Genomic DNA, 17,911 nt, shown 5'->3' with positions numbered 1-17,911 from the left:
CTCCGACTCTTATGTTCTCTCTGCCCTCTCCTTGTCTTTCCCTGAGCCTTGATGAGGTTAACATAGATGCCACAGTTAGGGCTGAGCACTCAATAGTCACTTTCAGTTCTTGACCAGTTTCTTTTTTTTTTTCTTTCTTTCTTTCTTTCTTTTTTTTTTTTTTTTTTTTTGAGATAGGGTTTCTCTGTGTAGCCCTGGCTGTCCTGGAACTCACTCTGTAGACCAGGGTGGCCTCGAACTCAGAAATCCGCCTGCCTCTGCCTCCCTGGTGCTGGGATTAAAGGCGTGCGCCACTACACGGCTCGCTTGACCAGTTTCAAGTGTTTGTATTCATCACTGGTTAGGCCACCACCGTGGAAAGAAAGCTTCTCTGGCCAAGGCTGAGGGCAGAACTTATTAATGTACATAGATAAGTATTTAGAAGGGAGTTTGAAAGTATATCTAGGCTGGTCGGTGGCAGCTAGTGTTTAATCCCAGTGCTCAGGAGGAAGGAGCAGTTGCATCTCTATGAGTTCGAGGCCAGCCTGCTCTACACAGTGAGTTCCAGGACAGCCAGGGCTACACAGAGAAACTCTTGTCTGGAAAAAAAGAAAGAAAATATGTTCATTTAGCAAAACGACAGTAGTCGATTCCCCAATAAGCCCTATATGACTTCCTAAGTTTTTGACCAAGTTTACATTACATACTTTCCTCCCCATGAAGCAAGCCTCTAGTCAGAAATCAAGTGGTTTCCCCCATGACCTTCATACCAGTAATGCCCCAGTGGATATCTCGCCTGGCAGATCCGTTTTATAGCACTCAGGGCTCCTTGCTGGATAACACCACTAATTGTGTGTGGATCCTGAAGCCCACCCTCCACACTCAGCATACACAGCACCTTCCCACCCTATGAAAGCCGTCAGGGAGAAACTCTTCAGGTCACTTCCAGCTTTTCTGTGTCCTGAAAACAACGTGTGTTGTGCTTTAAGCAAAAAAAAAAAAATTTAATTTTTTTTTTAATGTGTGTATGCCAGTGTGGGTCTGTTTCCATGAGTACATTGTCTGCAGAGGCCAAAAGAAAATGTCAGATACCCTAGAATTAGAGTTACAGACAGTTGTGAGCTATTCAATGTGGGTGCTTAGAACTAAATTCAAGTCCTCTGCAAAAGCAGTCAGTGCTCTTAACTATGGAGCCTCCCTGATAACGGGTAAAACAGTATTCCATGCCGGGCACTGAGATTTTCATTTGATAATTCATGTCTTCTGAGGAAAGTATTGTCCATCCCTGCAAGGCACCTGTGCCCAAACTCCTCCTTTTTTTTTTTTTTTTTTTTCAAAATTATAAAGTTGTGGGTTTCTATAAAAGTTATTTTTTTCATGTGTTCTTTTTTTTAAATATTTATTTATTTTATGTATGTGAGTACACTGTAGCTGTACAGATGTTTGTGAGCCTTCATGTGGTTGTTGGGAATTGAATTTTTCAGGACCTCTGCTCTGAGTCAACTCCACTCACTTTGTCCCTGCTCTCTCCAGCCCGAAGATTTATTTATTATTATACATAAGTACACTGTAGGCTGTCTTCAGACTTACCAGAAGAGGGTGTCAGATCTCATTATGTGTGGTTGTGAGCCACCATGTAGTTGCTGGAATTTGAACTCAAGACCTTCAGAAGAGCAGTCAGTGCTCTTAACCACTGAGCCATCTCTCCAGCCCCAGTACAGTTATTGTTAATTGCATTTAAAGAATGTAAGCATTAGTATACAGCTGAAGACTATTTTACTATTTTATTCAGAATATAAACAAGAGAAGGACCAGCAAGATGGTGCTTGCTCCATGAGTCTGATGATCTGAGTTCAATCTCTAGTCCCCACAAAGGAATGAGAGAACCAAGTCGCTGTGTGGGCTTCAGTGAGATGGCTCAGATGATAAAGGCACTTTCTGTCAAGGCTGATGACCTGAGTTCAATCCCCAGAGCCCACATGACAGAAAAAGAGAACCAATTCCCACAAATGTCTCTCTCCTCTCCTCTTCTCCCCTCCCCTCCCCTCCCCTCCCCTCCCCTCCCCTCCTCCTCCTCCTCCTCCTCTCCTCCTCCTCCTCCTCCCCTCCTCCTCCTCCTCCTCCTCCTCCTCCTCCTCCTCCTCCTCCTCCTCCTCCTCCTCCTCTTCTTCTTCTTCTTCTTCTTCTTCTTCTTCTTCTTCTTCTTCTTCTCTCTCTCTCTCTCTCTCTCTCTCTCTCTCTCTCTCTCTCTCTCTCTCTCTTTCCCTTGTTTATTGGTCTGTTTGAGACAGGTTATGTAGCCCTGCCTGTACTAGAACTCTAGAACTCTGTAGACCGGGCTGGTCTCAAACTCAGAGATCCCCCTGCCCCTGCCCCTGCCCCTGCCCCTGCCCCTGCCCCTGCCCCTGTCCTTGCCTCTCCAGTGTGTTAGGAATAAAGGTATATGCTACCACCACCCAGCTCCACATATTGTCTCTTGACTTCCACATACATGCTCTGTTCCTAATGCATGCACACATGTGTGCAACCTCATATGAATGCACTGGCTCATGCACACACACACACAAATTGATGTGTAAAAAAAGAAAAAATCAAGCCAGAAACACACATTTGTAATAACAGAATTCCTACAGCAAGATGGGAGGCAGAAAGAAAAAACAGCAGACGCTAATGTCTGGAGTACTATCACAACAGAAATGGGAGAGAGCCCCTGACTCAATAAAGCAAGAGGTAATCAACTCCCAAAGCTGGCCTCTAACGCCGGGTTTGGACCTATGTCCGGTTAGTGACATAGGGGATCACTACACGGTAATTCTAGTTCTAGGGGATCCACTACCTTCTGATCTCCATAGCACCAGGCACCCATGTCTTATGTACATACAGACAAAACAGTCATGCACATAAAATAAGTAAATCTAAAAAAAAAATTCACCTTGTCCTCTGACCTCTACATACCTGAGTGCCTGCATACATACACACACAGAGAGTAATATTTTTTTCTTTTTTTTCTTTTTCTTTTTTTTTTTTTTTTTTGAGACAGGGTTTCTCTGTATGGCTCTGGCTGTCCTGGAACTCACTTTGTAGACCAGGCTGGCCTCGAACTCAGAAATCCGCCTGCCTCTGCCTCCCAAGTACTGGGATTAAAGGGGTGTGCCACCACTCCTGGCTCTTTTTTTTTTTTTAATTTTTTTAAAGACGTATTTATTTATTATATGTAAGTACACTGTAGCTGTCTTCAGACACTCCAGAAGAGGGAGTCAGATCTCATTACGGACGGTTGTGAGCCAGAATGTGGTTGCTGGGATTTGAACTGTGGACCTTCGGAAGAGCAGTCAGGTGCTCTTACCCACTGAGCCATCTCACCAGCCCTTTTTTTCTAATTTTTAAGAGTTTAAGTATGCACTTGGGAGACAGAGGGAGGTGGATTTCTGAGTTCAAGGCCAGCCTGGTCTACAAAGTGAATTCCAGGACAGCCAGAGCTACACAGAGGAACCCTGTCTAAAAAACCCAAAAAAAAAAAAAAAAAAAAAAAAGAGTATGCAAAGCTGTTAAGAGCACCATTGCTCTTGGAGAGGACCCAGGTTTATTTGCCAGCACTTATACTGCTGACCTCCAGTCGCAGATCTGATGGCACTAGATACACATAGTACACAAACATTTCATGCAGGTCAAAACATCCATACACATCAAATTAAATAAATAAATAAATAAAAGGACATCATGTAATTGCACGGTCCTACTGTTGTTGATCAAAAATTCCAAACCAGTTCGGGGGGGGGGGTTGCGGGGGGCGATGGGAGTGTCTCACCAGCACCACGGACTGCTTCAGGCTGGACGCTGGCGCCATGAAGGAGTATGCTACCGAACCTTGCCCATGTCGAATTGTGGATGATTGTGTTGGAGCTTTCACCATGGGTGTCATTGGTGGTGGAGTCTTCCAGGCTATCAAAGGGCTTCCGCAATGTCCCTGTTGGAATTCGACACCAGTTCAGAGGTTGTGTCAATGCTGTGAGGATCTGAGCACCCCAGATTAGAGGTAGCTTTGCAGTGTGGAGGTCTGTTTTCCACCATCGATTGTGGCCTGGTCCAGCTACGGGGCAAAGAAGACCCCTGGAACTCCGTCACCATTGGAGCATTGACTGGAGCTGTGTTGGCTGCGCGCAGTGGTCTGCTGGCCATGGTGGGCTCTGCGATGATGGGGCGCATCCTGTTGGCCCTCATTGAGGGTGTTGGCATCCTCACCTGCTATACTGCCCAGCAGTTCCGCAATGCACCCCCATTCTTGGAGGACCCCAGCCAGCTAACCCCTAAAGAGGGATCTCTGGCCCCAGGTTATCCCAACTACCAGCAGTACCACTGAGGAAGCCGCTGTCTGACCCCCGCCACCGTGGGAACGGCTCCTCAGTTCCCTCCCGGATGATCTACCTCCAAGGGAGGACTGGCTCCTACATAGCCCTGAAGCCTTCACAGAGGGCCTCTATTCTACTCTCTGGTTTTGTGGTAGGGGTGGGGGCACCCCAGCAACCTTGTCATATGGGTTCCCTTTTTGTGTCTTAGGGCATCCCAGCTTCACACATGTAACAATGCTCTCACCCCAGAGCCCTCGTGTGGCACCTTGATGAATGTTTAAAGCCAGTTTTGAAATGTAAAAAAAAAAAAATCTAAATCAGAGCTGGGCATTGGGGGTCCACACCTTTAATCCTAGCCCTGGGGAGGCAGAGGCACATGAATCTCTTGAGTTTGAAGACAGCCTGGTCTACAGAAAAAGTTACAGGACAGCCAGTGCTACAAAGAAAAACCCTGTGTCAAAAACAAAACAAGGGCTGGTAAGATGGCTCAGTGGGTAAGAGTACCCGACTGCTCTTCCAAAGGTCCAGAGTTCAAAAAAATCCCAGCAACCACATGGTGGCTCACAACCATCCATAACGAGATCTGACGCCCTTTTCTGGTGTGTCTGAAGATAGCTACAGTGTACTTACATATAATAAATAAATAAATCTTTAAAAAAAATAAACAAACAAACAAAAAAGAGCTGGGTGTGGTGGCTCAAGCCTTTGATCCCAGCACTCCCAGCACTCCGGAGGCAGAGGCAGACGACTTTCTGAGTCTACACAGTGAGTTCCAGGACAGCCAGGGCTATACAGAGAAACCCTGTCTCGAAAAAACAAAAAGACAAAGACAAAACAAAACAAAAAACTCGAGGGAGTAGGGAGGAGAAAGAAGGAAGGAAGAGGAGGAACAGAGAAAGAAAGTCTTTAAAATCTGGCAAAGGCAGGCAGGTCTCTATGACTGTGAGGTCAGTCTGGTCTACAGATTGAGTTCCAGGCCAGCTAAGGTTCCATAGTAAGACTGTCTCAAAAGAAAGACGAAGCAGGAAGAAAAAGGAAAAAGAAAAAAATAAGTGGGCTTTGAAACCAGGCCAAAAAGTCCAGAAATGAGAAAATGTCCTGTCACCTGGGAATGAGAAAGGTGGGCTGGGGCTGTTAGGGATTAATGGAAAAGCATTCACAAGGCTCTTGTGAATTAGATCAGATCCCAACATTGTCAAAAAAAAAAAAGAAAAAGAAAAAAAAAAGAAAAGAAAAAGAAAAGAAAAGAAAAACTACACAGAGAAACCCTGTCTCAAAACAAAACTAAAGGTAACATTCAGTTAAGACGTTCATACCTTTGGGGTACTATGTTTTGTTGTGTTTATAAAGAGATAAAGAGCCTGGTATGGTGGCCCATGCCTTTAATCCCAGCACTCGGGAAGCAGAGGCAGGCAGATTTCTGAGTTCGAGGCCAGCCTGGTCTACAAAGTGAGTTCCAGGACAGCCAGGGCTACAGAGAGAAACCCTGTCTCGAAAAACCAAAAAAAAAAAAAAAAAAAGAAGAAGAAGAAGAGGAGAGAGATAAAGAAAGGAAGAATATGTTTTGATAGATGTGTAGTCAGGTATGGGGAAGGAGGTGCCTCTGCCGCTCTGCGGACCCATGTTGAGGCATCCCTTACCCCTGAGGGACCAGCCACATGATGTTATAGTATAGAATAGAGTTTATTCAGGGAATGGGGAAGGGAGTTAAGAGGGTAGCAGAGGCAGAAAAGGCAGAGAGTGAAAGAGGGAGTAGAGAAGTAGAGGCCAGCGATAAGAACGTGGAGTAGAGAGGGGGGAAGGGAATGGGAAGAGAGGGAGGAAGCCAGGAGAGGACCGAGAGGGAACAAGAAAGCAAGAGCAAGAGAGAGCAGAGGGGGCAAGCAGCCCCTTTTATAGTGAGTCTGGCACACCTGCTGTTGCCAGGTAACTGTGGGGCGGAGCTTAGACAAAATGCTAACATGTTCTAACAGGAAAACCCAGCGCCACTGGCAGGAACCACAGGGCCAGAGAGGGTAGGCTTTCTGGACGGCTAGGGCTACTGGCCTTCAGCTCCACTTCCCTCTGGCTCTGCGGACAACCCCCTCGGCTGGCTGTGTGAGTGTTGTCCCAGGATGATGACAAGGGAGCTGCAGCACTTTCAAGCACCACACTGAGGCACATCAGGCGGAGGAGGAAGCACCATCTCTCCTGCTAGGAAAGGGACCATTTCCTACGGTTCCCTTCCTCAACCAGGCCCTATGCCGGGGGTGGAGGGAAGCATAACTGGTTAGTTAGTATCACATATGTTTGTGGAGGAAGGTGCTTTAAAGCACCATAATGTGGTACTTGAAAAGGAGAAAGGAGGAGGAGGAATTGATGTTAATTGGGCAACAAACAGCCTCTCTCCTCCATTCATAAAACTTCCTCTGGACGTGAGGAAATGGTTCTCTACTTCCTTCATTCTGCTTCTCCTTTTACCTAGAACCCTTCCTAGCAACAGTTCCCCAGGATCCTTAGTACCAGGAAAACAATCACTAGAAACTTCTACCTCTCCATATGAAACTTAGAAATTGTTACTGCATGGTGAAGAACACTAGCTGCGCTTTTAGAGGACCGAGAATCAATTCCCAGCATCCGTCTAGCAGCCAGCTCACGGCAGTCTGTGACACCAACACCAGAGGAGCCAATACCTGGCCTCCTTAGGCACTACCTACAGGTGGTATACAGAAATGGGTTGAGGCAAAGCACTTAAACACGCAAGAAATAAAGGTGGTGATGCACACCTTCAATCCCAGCATTTGCAGGGCAGAGGCCAGCCTGGTCTCCAGAGTGAGTTCCAGGACAGCCAGGACTACATGAGAATCCCTGTCTCAAAACAAAACCAAATGAAAATATTTATTTTATTTTATTTTATTTTATTTTTGGTTTTTCCAGACAGGGTTTCTCTGTGTCGCCCTGGCTGTCCTGGAACTCACTTTGTAGACCAGGCTGACCTCGAACTCAGAGATCCACCTGCCTCTGCCTCCCGAGTGCTGGGATTAAAGGCGTGCGCCACCACGCCCGGCTCAAATGAAAATATTTAAAATGGTATTGTGAAAGTTGTCAAAATTAAAATAGAGTCACTTTGCCAAGCCCCCCTAAAGAATAAACAAAGGTGAGTGGCTATGAGGGAGGAAATCCCACTCACACAGGCTGGCTAGCAAGACTGTTCACAGAAGACCTCTGGGAGGACAGCTTTGCACAAAGGCCATCATCCCTTCCAGCTGACACTCGCGTGAGGACCCCTGCTCAGCGCCTGTCTAATCCCTGACTGAAGCCGGAATGCAATAGACCCTTGCAGCCAGCGATTGCAGTCTCAGGATATTTTATGTAATCCTCTGCAATTCACATTTATATTTTCCCTTTGTTGGAAGCATGGTGGCAAAAAGTGAAATCCCAGGAGGATAAGGCAGGAGGATTCCTACTTCCAGTCAACCAGGAATTATATACCAAGACCCTAATTTAAAACCAAAATTCTCCTTGCCTCTTTCTTTTTGAATACACCTGTAGTTTACTGTGCTATGTGTACATTACAATGTTCTTCTAGCCCAAAATAAATATTATTTCAAGAATTACAATAGAAGCTACTAGAGTATCAAATATAAGTGTCTGTGTGAACACAAGTCTTACTGGGTCTGAAAGAAAATAGTGAGATGAAGAATTACTGGTTTATATTATGTTTATGTTTGATTTTCTAAGAAGCCAGAAAACCGGGGCTGGAGATATGGCTCAGCGGTTAAGAGCACTTGTTGCTCTTTCAAAGGACCTTGGGTTTAGTTCTCAGTACCCACATGGTAGCTTACAACCATCCCTAACTCCAATCCCAGGGGATCCGATGCCTTCTAACCTCTGAGCCCACCCTGCATGCAAGTGGAACATATTTATACATGCAGACAAAACAGTCATATACATAAAACAAAACCTTTAAAACAATTTTAAGCCAGAAAACTTAACTATGGTTTTTTTAAATTTCAGTTGGGGAAAACTAATCTGCAGTTATCATTTTTACGAGCTGATTTAACATTACTAAAATTAGCACAGTTTAGCCTGGCATGATGGTGCAGGCCATGGTCCCAGGTGCTCAGGAGGCTTAGGCACACCCCTAGCAAAACCCTATATTAAGAAAAAGTTTTGGGGCTGGCGAGATGGCTCAGAGGGTAAGAGCACTGACTGCTTTTCTGAAGGTCCTGAGTTCAAATCTCAGCAACCACATGGTGGCTCACAACCATCTATAATGGGACCTGATGCCCTCTTCTGGTGTGTCTGAAGACAGCTACAGTGTACTTATTTACATATAACAATAAATGAATCTTTTTTGTTTTGTTTTGTTTTTTGTTTTTCGAGACAGGGTTTCTCTGTGTAGCCCTGGCTGTCCTGGAACTCACTTTGTAGACCAGGCTGGCCTCGAACTCAGAAATTCGCCTGCCTCTGCCTCCCAAATGCTGGGATTAAAAGTGTGTTCCACCACACCCAGCTAAATAAATCTTTTAAAAAGAAAAAGGTTTGCTATTTTTTTTTAAAGATTTATTTATTTATTATATGTAAGTACACTGTAGCTGTCTTCAGATGCACCAGAAGAGGGCATCAGATCTCATTACAGGTGGTTGTGAGCCACCATGTGGTTGCTGGGATTTGAACTTCAGACCTTCGGAAGAGCAGTCAGGTGCTCTTACCCACTGAGCCATCTCACCAGCCCGCTATTTTTTTTTAAGAGCTAGGGACTGTTTTCCTCACAAATTGAACCTGGGAGCAAGACCCCAGGTTCAATCCCCAGTAACACAAATTCGAAAAAAGAAAAGGCAACTTAAAGCCAGGCGTACTGATGACACTAATACCTCTTCTGCGTAGTATCTGAATCTTGACTGAAGGGAGGGGCTAACTTGTGTTTGAGGGTCACAACAGGAAAAGTCTCTTGAGCTTTGGCCACAGAACTAGCACTGCTTAGTTAGCACTGGCAGAGTCCAGTGGGGAGCAGGCTTGCTGTGGACCACTTGATTAGACAGTTGTTTTCATACTCGGATCTCCTCAGGAACCAGAGCCCCTAAGGGAGATTCTGAACTTGTAATTTATTTCCCTTGAGGACTTAAACATGTGTACACCTGCACACAGACACATGAGTAATCTAAAGACTGTCAGTGACCATTGGCTTCCTATGCCCTGGAGATATGTTGATCAGCATCTTCTCTGATAACTATCAACTGTCCCTTGTCACAGGGCTTTTAACTTAGTAGAATCTGGTTTCCTGAGCATTTCCAGAGAAGATCTGGAAGTCAGGGAGGGTGGTGACATTTGGTATCTAGATGACCAGAGATTAAGGGAGTACACCTGGACAGTATGGTCTAATAGCAGTTCCAGGCCAGCAAGGGGTCTTCAAAGAGAACAAAAATATTTGTCTAAGGCTGGGCAGTGGTGGCACAGGCCTTTAGTCCCAACACTTGGGAGGCAGAGGCAGGCAGATTTCTGAGTTTGAGGCCAGCCTGGTCTACAGAGTGAGTTCCAGGACAGCCAGGGCTACACAGAGAAACCCTGTCTTGAAAAACCAAGAAAAAAAAAAAAAAAAAAAGAACCTGCCTTCCCAACACCGTTGACAATGGTATGTTAGAGGATACAATTACAATGCAAATCACTCCTTTTTTTAAAAAAGTCCCTTACCCTCATAATGGTGAGACCTGGATAAAGGTGAGTGTATCAGTCTACAATGCTGTGACCAAAACACCAGAGAGCTTAAAAAGAGGAATTGTTTGTTTCACAGTCTCAGGGGCTTAGTCTCTCTTCATCCCCTTAGTCCCCAAAGGTTCATGGCTTGGTTACTGTGATGGTTTATATATGCTTGGCCAAGGCAGTAGCACTCTTGTGGGGTGTGGCCCTGTTGGAGTAGGTGTGGCCATGGGTGTGGGCTTTAATACCCTCATCCTAGTTGCCTGGGATTGAGTAATCTGCTAGCAGTCTTCAGATGAAGATGTAGAACTCTCAGCTCCCTCTGTACCATGCCTGCCTGAATGCCACCATGTTCCCACCTTGAGATAGTAGACTTAACCTCTGAACCTGTAAACCAGCCCCAATTAAATGTTGTCCTTATAAGAGTTGCCTTGGTCAGCCGGGCGTGGTGGTGAACGCCTTTAATCCCAGCACTCAGGAGGCAGAGGCAGGCAGATTTCTGAGTTCGAGGCCAGCCTGGTCTACAAAGTGAGGTCCAGGACAGCCAGGGCTATACAGAGAAACCCTGTCTCAAAAAACCAAAAAAAAAAAAAAAAAAAGAGTTGCCTTGGTCATGGTGTCTGTACACAGCAGTAAAACCCTAACTGTTCTATTGTGAAGAAACACCATGACCTAGGCAACTCTTATGAAGTATTTAATTGAAGTCTTGCTTAGTTTAGAGGGTTAGTCCATGCCATGATCATGGCACGAAGCAAACAGACAAGGCACTGGAGCAGGAGCTGAGAGCTTTACATCCTGATCTTACGGCAGCAGGCAGAGAAAGTGACACTGGGCATGACATGGGGTTTTGAAACCTCTAAGTCTACCCCCAGGGACACACCTCCTCCAGGAAGGCCACACCTCTTTTTCTTTTGTTTTGTTTTGTTTTTGTTTTTGTTTTTTTTTTTTGTTTTTTGGTGTTTGTTTGTTTGTTTGTTTGTTTGGGTTTCTTTTGGTTTTTCGAGACAGGGTTTCTCTGTGTAGCCCTGGCTATCCTGGAACTCACTTTGTAGACCAGGTTGGCCTTGGGTGCCATACTTATTCAAACCACCACACCATCTCATAATGTAAAAATGCATTTACTTCATGAGATCCCGAAGCCCCAGTTCAAAAGTCTAACTTCAAAGACTCTGCTGAGACTCAAGGCAAAGACTTAGCTCTGAGTCCCTGAAATATCAAGATGAAAGTTTCAGGTGGCACATACCTGTAATCCAGCAGTAGGAGGGGAGGTGTAGAAAGAGTGCCTTGGATTCAAGGCCAGTCTTGTCTGCATAGGCCAGCAGAAAAAGAGAGAGAAGGAAGCTACATAGCAATGGGTAGCTAGTACATTCCTTTCAGAGTCCTTTGACAGCTTTATATATTAAAAAAAAAAAAAAGTCGGGGGGCTGGTGAGATGGCTCAGTGGGTAAGAGCACCGGACTGCTCTTCCGAAGGTCTGGAGTTCAAATCCCAGCAACCACATGGTGGCTCACAACCATCCGTAACAAGATCTGACGCCCTCTTCTGGAATGTCTGAAGACAGCTACAGTGTACTTACATATAATGAATAAATAAATCTTTAAAAAAAAAAAAAGTCATCAGCTGGGCAGTGGTGGCACATGCCTTTAATCCCAACACTTGGGAGTCAGAGGCAGATGGATTTCTGAGTTTGAGGCCAGCCTAGTCTACAGAGTGAGTTCCAGGACAGCCAGGACTACTCAGAAAAACCCTGTCTCGAAAAACAAAACAAAACAAAAGTCATGCCACCTGCCATCTCCCTTCTTAAAATAGGCACATTTCAGTGCCATAGTTGTCTACCACAGAGGTGAAACTAGTATCAACCAAAGAGGATCTTTTGGGACTCTCTGGGTCCCTGGCTCAATGGTGCAGGGCAGCAATCCAAGCTACTTGGGAGGCTAAGGCAGTAGATCTTCTCAGAAGCTCAGGCATTTGAAACTAGCCTGGTCAACATGCCTCATAAGAAAAACAAAACAAAACTGTGTGTCTTCTTTGTTGACTCAGGAATGGTTCGTTTTTGCTAGAACCCACAGAAGCCTCAGCTTACCTGTAGTTTCCTTCTGCCTTAGGGTTTCCATTGCTGGGAAGAGACACCATGACCAAGGCAACTCTTATAAAGGACAACATTTCAGAGGTTCAGTCCATTATCATCACGGTGGGAACATGGTGGCATCCAGGCAGACACAGTGCTGGAGAAGGAGCCAAGAGTTCTACATCTTGATCTGAAGGCAGTCAGGAGGAGACTGGCAGCTAGGAGGAAGCTCTCTCAAAGCCCTCTCTGACAGTGACACACTTCCTAACAATGCCACTCTCTGGGACAAGCGTATTCAAACCACCACACCTGCACTCAGCTGTAGTCTGCCATCCAGCCATTGACAACACCATCACATCTCAGTGATCCAGGTACAGTCATAGTAGACAATGCTCCTGACCTCTTGTCAGGAAGTCAACAGTATTAAGTTTTATAATTAAGAATGTGTGTGTGCATAGGAAAAATATATAGTTTGGACAGGGTTGAATGGTAGGCATCTGTAGCTTTAAACATCTACTGGTGATTTGTAATATATTTCCTTTGATTAAGGGAAACTGCTATGTTAATAAGAGATATGTCTGCCTTATCCTAAAGATTTTTTAATGAGGGGATTAGGACCTCTATGTAGCCCTGGATGGCGTGGAACTTTCTATGTAGACCAGGCTAACCTAGAACTCACAAAGATCCATCCACCCATGCTCTACTAAAATGTTACCTCTAATGTTTTTATGTTTGGCCGGGCAGTGGTGGCGCACGCCTTTGATCCCAGCACTTGGGAGGCAGAGGCAGGCAGATTTCTGAGTTCGAGGCCAGCCTGGTCTACAAAGTGAGTTCCAGAACAGCCAGGGCTACACAGACAAACCCTGTCTCGAAAAAAATGAAAACAAAACAAAACCAAAAAACCCAGTGTTTTTATGTTTGTTTGTTTTATGTGTGGGGCAGGTATGTGTGTACCACAACATACATTTGGAGGTTAGAGACAGGTCCTTTCTCTCATGCCATATACCTAGGAATTAGATCAAGCTCAGGTTTTCAAGCTTGGTGGCAAGCACCTAATCCCACTGAGCCACCTTGCTGGCCCACTAAAAATTACATATTTATGTATAGCTGGACTTGGAATCCAGTGCTACACACATACTAAGCAAGTGTTCTCAGCCCTTCTTTTCCTTTTGCTTTTGCTTTTGTTTGGTTAGTTGGTTGGTTGGTTGAGACAGGGTTTCTCTGTATAGCCCTGGCTGTCCTGGAACTCACTTTGTAGACCAGGCTGGCCTGGAACTCAGAAATCCGCCTCCCTCTGGCTCCCAAGTGCTGGGATTAAAGGCGTGCGCCACTACACTCCGATCCTTTTCCTTTTGAAACAGGGCCTCATTAAGTTGACCAGGCTGGCCTTGAACTCAGTTATCCAGGCAGGCTTTGGACTCTGCTCCTTCCTTCTGCCTCAGCCTCCAAGGTAGCTTTCCAAAGAGTGGCTGCGCCATGAGGCTGGGCAGTTGCTGGCTTTTTATTTTTAGATGGGCTGGCCTCAAGCTTTGATTCCCTTTTCTTGGCCTCCCAAGTGCTAATTATAGGATGCATAACCATCCTACCAGATCTAAAGTTGCTAATTCCTCTCCCCAGTACCTGGGGGCTAATAAAAACTGTAAAGTTTTATTCTTCAGAGCCCATCCAGATGGCTTGATTAGTTAGGGTTTCTATTGCTGCAGTGAAACACCCTGGGTAGAAGCAGCTTGTGGAGGAAAAGGTTCATTTCATCTCACAGCTTGCAGTTCATTAGGAAAGTCTAGGCAGGAGCCTGGGGGCAGAAACTGAAGCAAAGGCCATCGAGGAACAGTGTTTACTGCCTTGGTCCTCAAGGCATCCCCAGCCGACTTTTTTTTTTTAAGATTTATTTATTTATTTAATGTATATGAGTATGCTGTATGTCTTTAGACATGCCAAAAAAGGGCATCAGAGTCCATTACAGATGGTTGTGAGCCACCATGTAGTTGCTGGGAATTGAACTCAGGACCTCTGGAAGTGCAGCCAGTGCTCTTAACTACTGAGCCATCTCTCCAGCCCCTCAGCCTGCTATCTTAGACCATCTAGGACCACCTGCCCAAGGGTAGCATTGGCCACAAAGTGCTGGACCCTCCCACATCAGTCACTAAGTAAATGCCCCACAAACCAATCCTATGTGACATTTTCTCAATTGTGGTAGTTCTTGGGTAACTCTCCCTTGTGCCAACTAGACAAAAAGCAAACAAGCAATCAGGACACCAAACTACCGTTTTTTAATAGCAGTTTGTGAAGCTATACCAGTTTGAACTATATAGTAAGCCCACCTAAAGCGCTGCACTACCAGATTTGCCCTCAGTTTCTCCCAGTTCCCAACAAAAACCTAAACCACCAAACCCCAAAGGCTAGGGGACTGGAAAGATGGTTCAGCAGTTAAGATCACTGTCTCTTCTAGAGTTCCAGGTTCTATTCCAGCACCCACATAGCAGCTCACAATCACCTATAACTCCAGTTCCAGGGAATCTGATGACCTACTCTGGCTTTTCAGGCACCAGGCAGGCATATGTATATGCAGTCAGAACACTCATAAATAGAAAATAAATAACTCAAATTCAAAGTCTTTTTTTTTTCTTTTGTTTTTTGAGATAGGGTCTCAGTAGATAGCCCTTGCTGGATTTGAACTCCCTATGTTATGTAGTCCAGGCTGGCCTAGAACTCAAGAGATCTGCCTCTGTCATCTGGGTGCGGGGACTAAAGACAGGCACTGAGATGCTAAAGCTTTTAAATTCAGACTCCATTTTAGAGAATCTGACCTAAGTTTGAACTCAGGTACACTAACAGGTTGGTACCTAGCTAGCATTAGTTTTCAAGTTGCCCCACCCCCACCAGAACCTGAGCCTAACTCCAGTCTCTAGGCTAATCCCCAACAAGACCAGTGTCTCCAGATTATTCCCCCAACAAAGCTGCACCAGAGGTTACAAACCTACCCCCTGCCTAAGGACCACCAATGTGGAGAGGAACAGAAGTTAAGTTTATGTTATGACTCCCAGCACCAGCCAATTATGTTAAAGGCCACAGGAGCTTTCCAATTAGATGCTTGCACACGTATTCCCTGCCTGCTGTTTGCTATAAAGCCTTGATCCATAGACATTCGGGGCTCCCCCACCACCAAAACTGTCCTGCGTGACAGTAGTGTGGTAGTTGGGGAAGTGGGGGGCCTCGAGCTAGCTTGAATAAAGACCCTGCTGTGAGTTGCATCAGATTGGCTCCTGTGTGTGTTTTTGGGGATCACTAACATTTCCCTGGCACAACAGCACCACATTAAAAGAATCAGTTGAGGGGGGGAGGGTATGGGGAACTTTTGGGATAGCATTTGAAATGTAAATGAAGAAAATCCCTAATAAATTAAAAAAAAAAAGAATCAGTTGCATGGCTTTTAAAAATCAGCATTATACACATATACTCCGTAAGGTGAAATGAAAAACTGGTGTAAAAATGAGAGAACAGGGCGGTGGTGGCGCACGCCTTTGATCCCAGCACTTGAGAGGCAAAGGCAGGCGGATTTCTGAGTTCGAGGCCAGCCTGGTCTACAAAGTGAGTTCCAGGACAGCCAGGGCTACACAGAGAAACCCTGTCTCATAAAACCAAAAAATAATGAGAGAACAGCCGGGCATGGTGGCGCACACTTTTAATTCCAGCTCTCGGGAGGCAGAGGCAGGCAGATTTCTTGAGTTTGAGGCCAGCCTGGTCTACAAAGTGAGTTCCAGGATAGCCAGGGTATATACAGAGAAACCCTGTCTCAAAACACCACCCCCACCAAAAAAATGAGAGACCAAAAATGTCAAAATTAAGACCCTAAGTCTGAATTTACTGCGTATGCTAAAAATAGACATAATAATGATTATGATTGGACATAATCACTTGGCACAAAGCAAACTGGTGATAGGCAGTTTAATAAGAACTCAAGATATTAGGCTAGATAACATGGTCTCATCTGTTTGATTATGAAGCAGGAGTGAGTTACAGTCAGTCTCAGAATGGTTTTCCTGGCATGGATCACTGAAGGTGAGGACTTCCAAAGCAAGAAACTGTTAGGGACTGGTTTTCTGTCAGGTCCCAAAGAAATCTAGGACAAATGGCTGACTGTGGTATCTATTAGCACACCAAAGTGCATGCTCAGAACTCTAGGCTCCCTCAGGACCTGGCTCCTCCCAGAACTTCTCACCAGGACATGAAGGCCATGAGCTCTCTGGTTCTCTCTCTCTTGGTGTCCTCATCTCTCTTCTCTTCCTCTCTCTCCTTTCATGGACCGGTTCAGTCCATACGCCTGTGGCTGTACTTTCTGTCATACTTACAATAAAATCCTCCTCCACCCCACCTTGGAGGTCGTGTGCTCATTTTCATTCAGCTTTCAGAGGTGTATTCTATAAAGCCAGATGTCATTGATTGATTAGCTAGGTTTATAGCCTGTCCTCGTGTTACTTGTTACCATGGATATAGACTGAAAAATCAATCTTTTCCTGAGAACATGGGGAGTCTTACTCTCCTGGGGAAATTTTTTTTGTAACTCACTACAGAGAAAAAGTCAATTTTCCCAGTATGTAAAGACTTCTCTGGAAATTGAGAACTAAAAGATGAACATCCCAACAGAAAGGACTCAAAGAGAAAAATAAATATAAATAGTCCAGAATGTTGAAAGGAAAACCAGTTTCATGCTGGAGGGTGGGGCTCAGTGGTGCTTAGCATGCATAAAGACCTGGCCTCATCCCCAGCACTGACACAAAAGCATCTCAGCCCCTTTGTGGTTTTAAAATTAATTAGGTGACTTTGTGTGAGTGTCCCGAGTGGACGTGCGTGGGTGTGGAGGTCAGAGGACAGCTTTGAGGAGGCTCACTCTCCTTCCCTCTCGTGGGTCCCAGAGATCAAATTCAGGTCATCAGGTGTAGCAGCGAGTGCCTTTACCCACTGAGACATCTCAAAAACTCTCCACCTCTGAAGAGTTTAAAGATTTTGTAATAAATCCTTTATTTAATAACCATGTGCAAGGTCCTACAGAAAAGCACAAACCACAGCCATGCAGCTAAGGCGCAATATCAAAGGACAGTTAATGCACAAAATCACCACAGTTGTTTTGTTTTATTTTGGTTTCTTGGTCTGTTGGCTTTTTGAAACGTTTGTTTCTGTATAACCCTGACTGCCCTGGAACTCACTTTGTAGGATCAGAGTGGCCTTGAACTCACAGAAATTAGCCGGCCTCCGGCCTCCCAGGTGCTGGGATTAAAGGCATATGCCAATGTCCAGCTCAGGCACCAAAAAAATTTAAAATATTTACGCCCAGGAGGTCTGTCATTTACAAAGAACCACGGCAACTGAGGAATGCTGAGAACAGAGAGTCTCCCCCAGGGAAGAGCATACCAACTGGTTATCCAATACCAAATGGTTTGCCCTGAGAACACACACAAGTAACACTAGATAGATAGGCTCAGCAGCTTGTGTGTACTGATATGTGTTATTAATCCTGCCAGGTGAGAATAAGACTATCACAATTTTGAGCCAAATTTAAAGCAAGCTTTAATTTAAAACTAGCCAGTGTGATGGACTCTGGCCAGGTCCATTCCTGGGTTTCCAGAAAATGGCCACTAGTCACATTTTGTGGAGGTTCAAAAAAGAACACCCAGAAGGCCACAGTATTTCCCATCAGGTCCAGAAAAAGCATATATCCTAACATACTTCCAGCCTAGGTATGTCCTGCCTGCATCTGAAAAGGTCGGCATAGGAACTTTGGAAAGGTCATGAAACACTCACCCCTCCGGAAGGGAGAGGCTAATTAGCATTTCTCTGA

General features: G+C 45.2%; 1 pseudogene; it reads left to right on the top strand.

Annotated features, from left to right (window-relative positions):
* Window positions 1-3,605: 3,605 nt before the first annotated feature.
* On the top strand, window positions 3,606-4,639 carry Gm8387 (annotated as a pseudogene).
* The last annotated feature ends 13,272 nt before the right edge of the window (window positions 4,640-17,911 follow it).

This window comes from Mus musculus, chromosome 16 (assembly GCF_000001635.26).
Source record: "Mus musculus strain C57BL/6J chromosome 16, GRCm38.p6 C57BL/6J".
NCBI lineage: Eukaryota > Metazoa > Chordata > Mammalia > Rodentia > Muridae > Mus > Mus musculus.
This window is presented reverse-complemented; position numbering and strand designations above follow the sequence as displayed.